Below are 11,649 nucleotides of genomic sequence, written 5' to 3'. Positions count from 1 at the left end.
AAACAAAAGGGCTTTTTTTGTTTCAGTCTCCTTCCACTGGGTTCCCTGGAATGTCTGCTCTATAGTTAGAAAACTTGCTGTCATCTTGAGTCTTTTTATCCCATCTCTTCCATTTCCTGGCCCTCACTGAGACTTGGCTCCATCTTGTTAACACAGCATCCATGGCTTTCCTGGACTGGTTTAATTCTCAGTTATACCCCCTGACTGGCCATTTGCCTTTTCTGTATTTTCTCATTTTTGCCATCACTCAGTAATCAGACCCACCCTGAACTGCCAGCTCTTATCTCCTGTCCAGAGTCTCCCAAGTCAGACCTTATTCTGCTCCTGACTACTGAGGTGGCCCTCTTAAGGCCTCATAGGGCTCAACATCTCCACCTGCTACAAAGATTGAATCTGGAGGGAGGATCTCTAATAGTCTAATCACCTGCTCCCTAATGGATCTCTCTCCAGCCACTGATACTTTACCTGGACTTATTCCCCTTACCCCTCATACTTTACCCATCCCCTGGATTCTGAATCCCAGGCTGTCATGGCATAAAAACCATATCTTACATCCCACTACCTTATTCCCATTCCCCTAATCCATGCCCCGCAAAACTCCAGTTCTACCCATGCCTACAACTGTGCTCTCTGGAATATCTGTCCCACAATTAACAAACTTGTTTTCATCTTGTCTTTTTTCACATTCCCTCCCATTTCTTTCTCTCAGTGAGACCTGAAAGACTTTCTTCAGTGAGATCTTCCATCCTTATGACACTGCATTGAATTTCCATCACCAGTTTTACTTTCAATCGTATACCCTGATTGGCCCCTAACTGCCTCTTCTGGACTTTCCCATTTTTGCTAATACTCAATGGCTTTTCTTCCTTTGAGGTTCATTCAATTCTGACTTATAAATCAATCAAGATGCTATTAGCTGTTATAGATCAACCTCTAGGACACCCTCCTTCCTCCCTCAATGAGTTCAGTGCCCAGATCATAATCTTTCTTTCAACTCCAACTCCTTCCCTAATACATGGATAACTACTCAATAACCCTAAGCACCTCAAGCTATAAAATTGACATATCCTACTTCTTCACTTTACCTCTCATTTCATCTTTCCATATACTTTGTGACCATATTCTTCATCCTCAGTGTGAATTCTCCTTTGTCCAACCTTGGATTACTTCAAACATTCATTTCTATTCATATGGTTTTGAAGAAAGTCCAAAACTATGCTGGTGAGATCTCCTACAAATTAATATCACATCATTTCAACTTGGCCCTAACTGCAACAAAGGCAATCCTTTTACACTTCACTAATCCCACTATCTACAACTATTTCATATCTTTGTATCTCTTCTCAAACATCTCATAGTAATCCTGCCTATTCTCTCAGCTGAAAACCTTGCTTCATATTTTACTAAAAAGATTGAAGCCATTCACTAAGAACTCACTCTTTTCATCTCTCATCACTCAGATGCCTTCCCTACTATCTCCTCTTTCACCTCTGCCTCAGATAAGGAGTTGGGCCTTTGCCTTGCAAAAACAAAAACAAAAACAAAAACATGCACAAGTGATATAATTCTATCCTGTCTTCTCTAAAAATTGTCCCATGTATTATCCCCACTCTCACTCATCTTCGATCTTTCCCTACCTACTAGTCATTTCTCTGGTGCTTATAAAATTAACATGTCTCCTCCATCCTCTAAGAAAACAACCTTAATCTGACCATCCCATTAGCTGTCTTTGTATGTCTTTCCTGCCTTTCATGCCTAAACTCCTTGAAATTCCTAACTACCAATGTAGTCAGTGCCAATACATCCTCTCCTCTTACTCTCTGCAGTCTAGCTTCCAACTTCATCATTCAATTGAAACGGCCCTCTCAAAAGGTACCAATGTTCCCTTAATTGTCAAATCTAACAACCTTTTCCCAATCATTTTGACATTAATTTCAATCTCCCTCTTCTCCTTTGAACTCTGTTCTTTCTAGATTTTTGGGACACTGTTCTTTGGTTCTCCTCCTTGGTGTCTGACAACTCTCTTTCAATCTTCTTTGCTGGATCCTCCTCCATATTATACCCACTAACCATGGGTATCCTCCAGTGCTCTATCCTGGATCCTCTTTTCTTTCCCTATACTAGTTCACTCAGTGATCTCATCAACAACCCTGGATTCAATTATCATCTCTATGTTGACAATTCTCAGATCCTTTTATTTAATTCTGACCTCTCTATGGACTGCCAGTCTCACATTACCAAGTGTCTTGAACATCTCAAATTGAATGTGTCAGAAAAAACTTCAAACTCAAAATAACCAGAATAGCATTATTTTTCCTCCCAAACCTTTCCAGCTGCCCAGTTACTGGCTAAGGCAGAATCATCCTTCCAGTTATACATGTCCACTGTTATCCATGATTTATCACTTGCTTTCATCCAGGATATCCAATCTGTTGCCATGTCCTGTCATATTACAACATGGAAAACGGCAGGGTGGAATTCCTACAAGATACGGGGTCAAGCCTCACTCAGAGTTCTCCAGGGGGGTGAGGCTTGACCCTATATCTTGTAGGAATTCCACCCTGCCATTTTCCATGTTGCACATATCTACTCTATTCTTCACACAACCTGGAGCAGACTCATCATTTCATACCTGGTCTAATCCAAGAGTGTGTTGGCTGGTCTTCATGATTTATGTCTTTGTTCACTGTAGTCTATCAGTCAATAAAAATTTATTAAGTGCCTAATATGTGCCAGGTACTATGCTAAGTGTTGGGAATACAAAAAGAGGTAACCAAAAGTCGCATTCTCAAGGAGCTCACAATGTAATGAGGAGACCATAATTAACAAATATATGTATATATACACATATTTTAAAACTATATAAAGGATAATTAGAAAATAATTACTAGATGTAAGGCACTAGAATTAAGAGGGTTTGGGAAAGGCTTCTGTAGAAGATGAGACTTTAGTTGGGACTTAAAAGAAGCCAAGGAAACCATTAGGCAGAGATAAAGAGGGAAAGCATTCCAGGCATTGGAGACAGGCAGAGAAATTTCTGGAACCAAGAGATGTAGTATCTTTTTCATGGAACAGCAAGGAGACCAGTGTCACTGTATTGAAGAGTATGTGGCAGGGACTGAGGCATAAGATGATTAGAAATGTATGAAGGGACTGGGTTATAAAGGGCTCTGAATGCAAAATAGAACATTTTATATTTGATTCTGTAGGCAAGAGGAAACTACTAGCATTTAATGAATGGGAAAGGCTCGTCACATATTCTGGCCTATGCTTAGGAAAATCACTTTGGTGGCTGTTCAGAGGATAAATTGAAGTAGAGTGAGACTTGAGGCAGACAGATCCACCAATAGGCTCTTGCAATAGTATAAGCATGAGGCAATGAAAACCTATACTGGTGTGGTGGCAGAATCAGGGGAGAGAATGGGGTATATTTAAGAGATATTACAAAGGTCTAATCAATAAAGCTTGGCCACAAACTAGATCTGGAGGGATCATGAAGAAGGGGATGGTTTTTTTCCTTTTCCCTCAGAGAACTGTGATATAAAGATATGTTTTTTTAAGAAAAGAAAAAAAATTAATAGCTACAATCTGCAGCTACAGTTGTAAAGCAATAGATCTTCATGTAGAAGACACTACAGGTCATATCTGTCTTTTCTACCACATTTATACATGTAGACATCACCACTAACATTAACTTACAAAGAATTAAAATATATGTTATGTATGTATTAAATATGTACAAAACATAATAGTAAAGAAAGAAAAAATAGCACAATATCTATGGAAAATATTATGTATGGTTATGCAACACAAAAATTAAGTTCTAGTAATTGAGAGTATAAATAAGGAAATGATGCTTCTCTGGACAAAGGCATGATTTTACATTAACGGCTTTTATTTAGACCATTATACACTGCAACACATTCAAAATTGTTCTGACAGAAGCAGCATAAAGCACATTACAGGGAGCATCCTTGGAATCTCTTGGGCTGAATTTGAGCTAGTTCCATAGCTAGGAATAATTTTTCCAGGAATAATTAAAATGTGCTTTTCAAAGCAAACATATCTATTTGAACCAAAAATAAATTTGTGTATATATCCACATTTCTTTTCAAATAGATATAGACAATATACATCTACCCACATAAATAGCACAGCAACTCCTCAGTGTCGTGCTGATATGCTAAGAAATGTGTCTAAACCTCAGGCCATCTCATTTTGCTGAGGCAAGATTGATGAAATATTGTGGCATGGCTTGTACTTCACTTCCTAAAGGGAAAGGAAAACATTTAGGGAGAAGAACATTTATAGGATACTTTTTGTTTATTTACTACAGTCTTGATTATTTCACATGCATTAAAATTTTCTTCTGTGAATTAGCATTCACCCAAGTGCAAAGGAGAAAAATTGAGTTTTTCCTATAAAAAACTAGACTAGAATTATATCTAATTATATCTATTTTCAGTAAGCATCACATTAGAGCAGTGGTCTCCAAAGGGGAAGTAACATGCACCCCAGAAGTTTCTTAAGATGATCAAAGGGGGTACAGGAAGAAAATATCTTCTTGCTCCCACTACCACCATTTTCTAATAAAAGTTGCTTTCGTTGGTTGCCTATTGTGCATCAGTGACTATAATGGCAATTGGCTCTTCTCTCCCTCTTCCATCCTTCCCTCTCTTCAAGGACTGAAGATGCAAGCTAAATGATATAGTAACAGATGTAAAAAGTTGCAGTTACAAAATTGGAGGTGGCAACAGTGGACAAGGAGGAAGTTTGGCATATAAGCAGCCCCTAGGAGCAGCTAGGCAAAGTCAAAGGGGTCCAGTGAGATGGTGGAAGATGACATCAATTGGGAGGCATTTATTAGTCACCTACTATGTGAGAGAGACTGTGCTCAGTGCAAAGATACATAGACAAAGTGAAACAATATATGTCCTCTAGGAATTTAAAAGAATGTATTGGAATTACTTTAATTAATTCCAATAGGGATTAATGAGATAGTTTCCAGTGGGTAGGGAGTTGGTGATCCTGCTTGTGTAAGATATAGAGTCACTGTAGCAAATTTTGCTGAATATCCATCTACTATTGATGAAAATGAGTATTGCTCTCACTTAGTTTTTGCTCTCTCTGCACCCACAAGATCTCATATTCTCTTGTCTCTAAATCTTGAAAAATAAGAAGTATAAACAAAACTGCTAGAGGAAAATGTGGAGAGATAGAAGGTGCTACCAGTGAGAAAGATTAGGGAAAGCTTCATGCAGAAGTTTTGGATGACCTAAACTTTGAAGGAAGATAAGGATTGTAAGATGAGGAGGGAGCACATTAAGGTATGGGAATAGCTGGTGCAAAGATAAAAATGGGAACCAGAGTGTATAAGGAAGAGTAAGAATGTCATCTTGGTTGGACTGAAGAGTGTGGAAGAGTAATGTATAATAAGGCTATACAGAAAAGTTAGGGTCAGGTTAAGAATGAGCATAAATGATAAAGAGGATACAACAATGGAAAAATCTAAGAAAAGAGCAGGGGGAAATTATTCCAAAAGAATATCTTTAACTGGAATGAAAATCAAGATATTTACCCAAGATGCAGTAAATAAACTAAGGTGGAAAATCATAGAAGAAGATAGATTTCAGTGTCCAGAACTCTGCAGGTAAACACAGAACAGTTATGTCCTATGAAGAGAAAAAAGTGAGATACTGAGTTTTCTTTTCCTGAATCTGTCCTCTAAGTCAATTTCTTCCCAGCTCTTCAAGAATTGCCTGTCATTCCAACTAAATGTGGTTACTGAATGAGTCTAGAGATCCCGAAGATGAAACAAAAGGAAATGGAAAGTGAGAATGTCATGGTTGAGTATACAGATAAGATGGGCCTTGGGGCAAGTCTCTAATGTGATCTCTGATGTAGCCAGCCATCCAGTGTCACAGTTTAAAAAGGAGACAGGAAGTGTTTTTCAAAGACCTGTCAGAAAAATCAATTCCCCACTGCAACCAGCTGTGGGCCATTAGAATGAAGAACTAGATTTGTGAGGAAGATAACACTTTAACAGCCTGGTGAAGCTTTTGAACACATTCTCAGAACAATAGTTTTAAAGTATAAAAATAAAATACTTAAGGTTACAAAGGAAACCTATTATGCTGAAATATAGAATTAGAACCCCTATTCTAGACCTAGTTCAGACATCACAGGACTCCAAATACAAAGAAATGGGAAGATGATCCAAGATGAAAATGTTTCTACAAAATTCTGTGAAGCTGGAGAAAAAACCTGGAATCTAAGCAACAATGAAATATTCCCAAAAATTTTACAGAGGGAAGAGCTTCAATATTGTAATTAGGAAGCATAATTTTCCAAAGAAAAAAAGTCTGAAAAGTTATGGTTGCCTTTTTAAATATATTGGTGAATTAAAGAAGAAAATAAAGCAAGGCCAGGAAAAGCTTATAAGCAAACCCTAAATCAAGTGTTCCACCATAATTACTATAATGTGCTTACTCCTATATTTTGTACAATAAATGACATAAAAATTCCAATAGACTTATTTCAATAAATCATTCTTTGTAGCCTAGAATCCCAACAACCTGACATCCTTAACCAAGTGAAATCCTGTCCCACACACCATGCTTCCCATCTGCCAACAATAACTTCCAAGAGTTTAGCTTCCATTGCTTTTCAACAGAAAAACAGGTCCTACTGATTAACAAAATGTGACAGGAGTAAGGGATGATTGATTTCTACATGCATTTTTGGAAAATTAAATTATAAATGATCATAATAATTTAAAAATATGAAATTATATTTGCTAATATGTAATATACATGATACTGATGCCTTCACTCAATTCAATCACATGAACATGTATATCATTTAATATACCATGAGAAAAGAATAGAAGTTTTGCAAAATGAAGAAATTGACAGTGGTATTCTGAGCCTTCTATCACTTTTGACATATTATGTGTATTACTGTATCACAAATGTTACAAAATTCTGAAAAACAATGAAACGTTCAATCATAGTCACTAAAAATTTTAATGAAAAAAATTTAGTGAAATCAAAAAGGGATTTTGAATTAGTAGTAAATAAAAATTGCTTTGAAAAACTTTCATTTTATCTTAATCTCTGTTTTGGATATTTGTATAAAGTATGTATAAATACAATAATAATTGGAAATAATAAACGAGTAAGCATATATTAGAGGTGAGATCTCAAATATTTTTATTGATACAGGGATGATCAAAAGTATGCTATCTGGTTTAGAGAGCACTCAGGTTAGATATTATCCTCTCCTGGGTCAGGCTGTCAAAAGTACTTGGCATAAGTTAAATTTATACTTAGGCTATATTAATTAATATTTAATGAATTGTTATAATGAATGTTAAAACCCCATCTTTAAAGTTTTTATATATTTATTTTAAAAGAAATGTCAGTTTTATAAAATGAATGTGAAAGGTTAAGGAGATTTAAATGATGTTTATGAACATTTTATTCAATTTTTTTTGCATTGTATATCATGAGGAGAGAAAAGAAAGCATACAATTACATTTTGTTTCATCATCACTCAAGTGGTGGAATTTTTTCCCCAGTTAATTTCTTCAGGTCAAATATCAACTTTGTTTCCCCAGGTTTGGTTTTGATACAGGAAGAAACAGAGCTTAAAAAAAAATCTGATGGCTCTCTAGTAACTCTAGAATCAAATATAAACTCCTTTGGCATTTTAAGTCCTTCAGATGTTCTAATCTATCTTCTCTTTTTATTATTCTTCATATACTCTGTACTCCAACAACCAAAGTGACCTTCTTGACCTTACACACATTCCAAATCCTAATTCTGCCCTTGCACAGGCTGACCCCCATGCCTAGAATATAGTCTGTTCTCTCTACCTCTCCTTATCTTGGGTTTTCTTTAAAGCTCAGTTCAAGATGAAACAATTACTCCCCGTTACTATGTATTTATTTTGTATACATTTTGCATACACTCACATTAATCAAATAAAAAAGTATTTGTTAATCGCCTACAATGTGTTAGGTACTACTCTAGGCATTGGGGATATAAGTACAAACAGTGAAACAATCCCTAGTTGCAATAAACTTCATTCTAATATAATCATAATTCCTCCAATGAAATATAGGCAGACTGTTGGATTTTTTTGTCTACAGACTACATTAACTGCCTCACAGAGTGCAAAATGCTTGTTGATTAACTGACCACTTACTGAACTAACAAAATAGAAGTGTTATTCATTTTTTTGTCAAAAGCATGTAACTGCTATTATACTTTTTTTTAATGGAGGTGTTATATGGTGCTGCCAAGGTAATGGAGATAAAAGTTCTAGGGGACAGACAGCAAAGTTGCTGATTTTAGCAGAATGCAAAATAGAATATAACTCATGGCACATTTATTTCTTCAGGTCATCAATGCTGACTATCATCTGATGTGAAATTCTGCTCTAAAAAATTGTGAACTGTAAATTTTTTTCTGTTGAGGCCAATGACTTTATCAACATAAGATTTCAATGAAATTTATACTGACTTCTCTGTCCATTATGGCAATGATGCTTTCCAATGATATGTTGTACTATTGCATAAACACTCTTCATTTTTAGACAATAGTAGTAATAGTTTTTAATTTTAAGGAAAATGGCTGTTTAAAATCACAAAGTAGCACATGTTTACCAAGAATAACTAAAGTCTTTGTTTTACAATAAAGTCCAGAATCAGGGTTATAGATAATAGGTCTAGAGCTTCAAAGTATCGCACAGGTCATTTAGTCTATATTCCCTCCTTTTACAGATGAAGGAAATGAAGTCCAGAACAATTATGACTTTTCACAAGGTTAGAGAGGTAGTAGGAATCAGAGAAGAGATTTGAATATAGATTCTTTACTTCCAGAGCCAGTGTTCTTTGTCTTGGATCTCAATGGTTAATTTATGTGTATACACATATATATATATATATATAAATTTGATGATTGATAAAATCATAATTTAACACAAAGACTCTAAAGAACATAATTTAATCATAATTGATTTAGAATAATGTCAAGGCCCTTCAGTGGCTTAGGATCATTATGAAAATCAATATTTGAATGTAGGTATGTGTTCAGCACAGTCTTGGCATTACTTTAATAATTATTCCCACCCATATTAGCAGAAGTGGAGCAGAGAGGTGTGCAGTGTGGGATGTCATTATCACTAGCAGCAGCTGTATAGACTGAGAGACTGGGAGACATTGAGAATAAAAGGTCAGGACCCTAAGATTGGAGCTGTATAACCAAATAATACAAGTCACCAGTCAGGTCTTGATTGCTCCTGAGATTAAAGCAGCTAATTCCTCTCTCCCACCTCCGTTTCCCTCTATTAGTCCCAAAGGGCAAATGGATCTATCTTCCTGAAATATATCTTCATCTCTTGAGAGTTTATTTCCCCCTTTCTGATTACCTGTCTTTAAAGTTTACTTTTAAGAGTTTCTTTCTTTCATTTTTGTGAAGTTGCACATGTGAATCCATTTTCTTTTATTTGCTCGTATGCCCCAATCAAAGAAAGATAATGTTTTGCCAGAATAGCAAAGTGTCACTTCTCTCTCTCTCTCAGTGATTCCCAAAGTGGGAGCTACCGCCCCCTGGTGGGTGCTGCAGCGATCCAGGGAGGCAGTGATGGCCACCGGTGCATTTATCTTTCCTATTAATTGCTATTAAAATTTTTTTAAAATTAATTTCCAAGGGGCTAAGTAATATTTTTTCTGGAAAGGGGGCAGTAGGCCAAAAAAGTTTGGGAACCACTAGAGTCTCGGTGGTCCACTATAGTCTCTGCTGTACTCATACAATCACATACTTAGGCTAACAATGGAACTGTTGGTCATGTTTGACCATAAAAGTTGACCTTAAACCCAAGAAAGCAGAAAAAGGCAAATAACATCCTAAGAGACGGAGATAAGTTTTGAGAAGATTAGGATACTCCCCTTTGGGAGACAGAGAAAGGATCAATAAATAGCTCCAATCTCAAAAGTCCAAATAGTTTTAACAATACGATTGTCCCAGTATCTATTGTGCTTTATTAGACTGTGAGATACTTGAAAACAGGTGCTGTTTTTGCCTTTCTTTTTATGGTCAGCCATTAGCACAGTGTCTGGCACACAGTAGGCTCTTAATAAATGCTTTTTGGTTTATCTTGACCTCTTTAGCATTGTTTGGCCAGATAACCTTGGTCCTAGTATCTCAAATTTAACCCTTGCATCACAGAAGACCTCTCTTGTTTCTGGTCATTTTGGACCTGGTGATGGTTTTCCTAGATACTGATAAAGGATTTTGGTTAACAGAATGCCAGATGATAATTATTTATAGTTCTTTGTGTGTTGCAGAAAAAAAAATAAATTTATGGCTAAAATCCTGGAATATTTTACAACTAAAATGGTTATTCTTATGTTCCTCTAGAAATAGCATCACTTATAGATTTTCATATATACTGTTACCTTCAAAACAAACCATTTAGAAAAATAGCCCAGATAGCATTCACAAGCCCGACTCAACTACAAAATACAAGGACTTCAGGAGGACAACTGGTGAACCTTCATGATAAAGTTTAAAGATCACCAGTTCTGCAACCCACAAATAGTGGGTATGTGGGCAAGTTATTATGAAAGGAAGTCTTGAGAGATTTTGGCTGCTATCCTAAAGGAGTGATGGGACTGTGTTTCCAGAAATGATGAGAAGTCATCAGTGACAGTATTGGTCAGATATGACCTTGCTGTGATCTTCCTTAAAATTTATATACTGTAAATAATTATTTATTTCTGTTTTACTGTTATTTGCATTATTGATATATTGTATAACCAGCAACATTGATGTTTAGTTAAGCCTGGAAAAGGAGGAAGTTTGTAATAGGGAGAAGAGTGAAAGTTTAAAGTAAAAAAAAAAGTCTCAAGTTTGATTAATAATTAATATACTGAGATGGGCCTCATAGATACTAATTAATGGGGAAACATCAATTAATTTATTAAAAATCAATATATATTCATGAATTACTCTAAATGAGAATGAATAACATAATTTTTCAAATAGCAGCCCAAAGGATAAGGGTCTACTGCAGTTGTAGACTATTTCAGTATAACTCTCAATGCAATACTCCTCCCAATTTTCCAATGAGGCTATGCATGAAGGTAGTCTTTAAAACTCTACTACCTAGGTATAAACAACATGGATACAAAATTAATATAATAAAATTTTGGAGTATTAGATATTAGCACAGTTGGTAGTGCAACAGACAGAGCACTGGAGGTAGACTCAAGAAAACTAGATTTCAAATCCAACCTCAGATACTAGCTGTGTTACCCGGCACAAATCACTTCAGTTCAATTTACCTGTTGCCTCAATTGTAAAATCAAGATAATAATAGCCTCTCCTTTGTAGAGTTGTTATAAAGCTCAAATAGCCTAATATTTGTAAATAATACTTAGCACAGTTCCTGGCACATACTAGGCACTATATAAATGTTTTCTCCTTTCTCTTCCCTAACAGCCCCTGAGGAAACCAGTATGTAAACAGTAGGAACTGAGTTTAACCTTAAAGGAAACAAATAATTCTAAGAAGTAGAATAGAGGAGAGAGTATAATCTAGGATTGGGGGATAGCCAGTGCTGAGGTATGGTGATAGGAGATGG

At 35.9% G+C, this 11,649-nt stretch overlaps 1 protein-coding gene across 1 annotated transcript in view; it reads right to left on the bottom strand.

Moving 5' to 3' along the window:
• Positions 1–3,873: 3,873 nt before the first annotated feature.
• Positions 3,874–11,649, bottom strand: part of LOC123242505 (SH3 domain-binding glutamic acid-rich protein-like) — a 114,501-nt gene continuing 106,725 nt past the window's right edge. The window contains exon 7 of the mRNA XM_044670305.1: positions 3,874–4,269. The gene's annotated coding sequence lies outside the window, so the exon portion shown is untranslated. The remainder of the gene's footprint in view (positions 4,270–11,649) is intronic.

Source organism: Gracilinanus agilis, chromosome 3 (genome assembly GCF_016433145.1).
Source record: "Gracilinanus agilis isolate LMUSP501 chromosome 3, AgileGrace, whole genome shotgun sequence".
Classification (NCBI taxonomy): Eukaryota; Metazoa; Chordata; class Mammalia; order Didelphimorphia; family Didelphidae; genus Gracilinanus; species Gracilinanus agilis.
The sequence above is the reverse complement of the archived record's forward strand: the minus strand, read 5'-3'. Positions and strand labels throughout refer to the sequence as shown.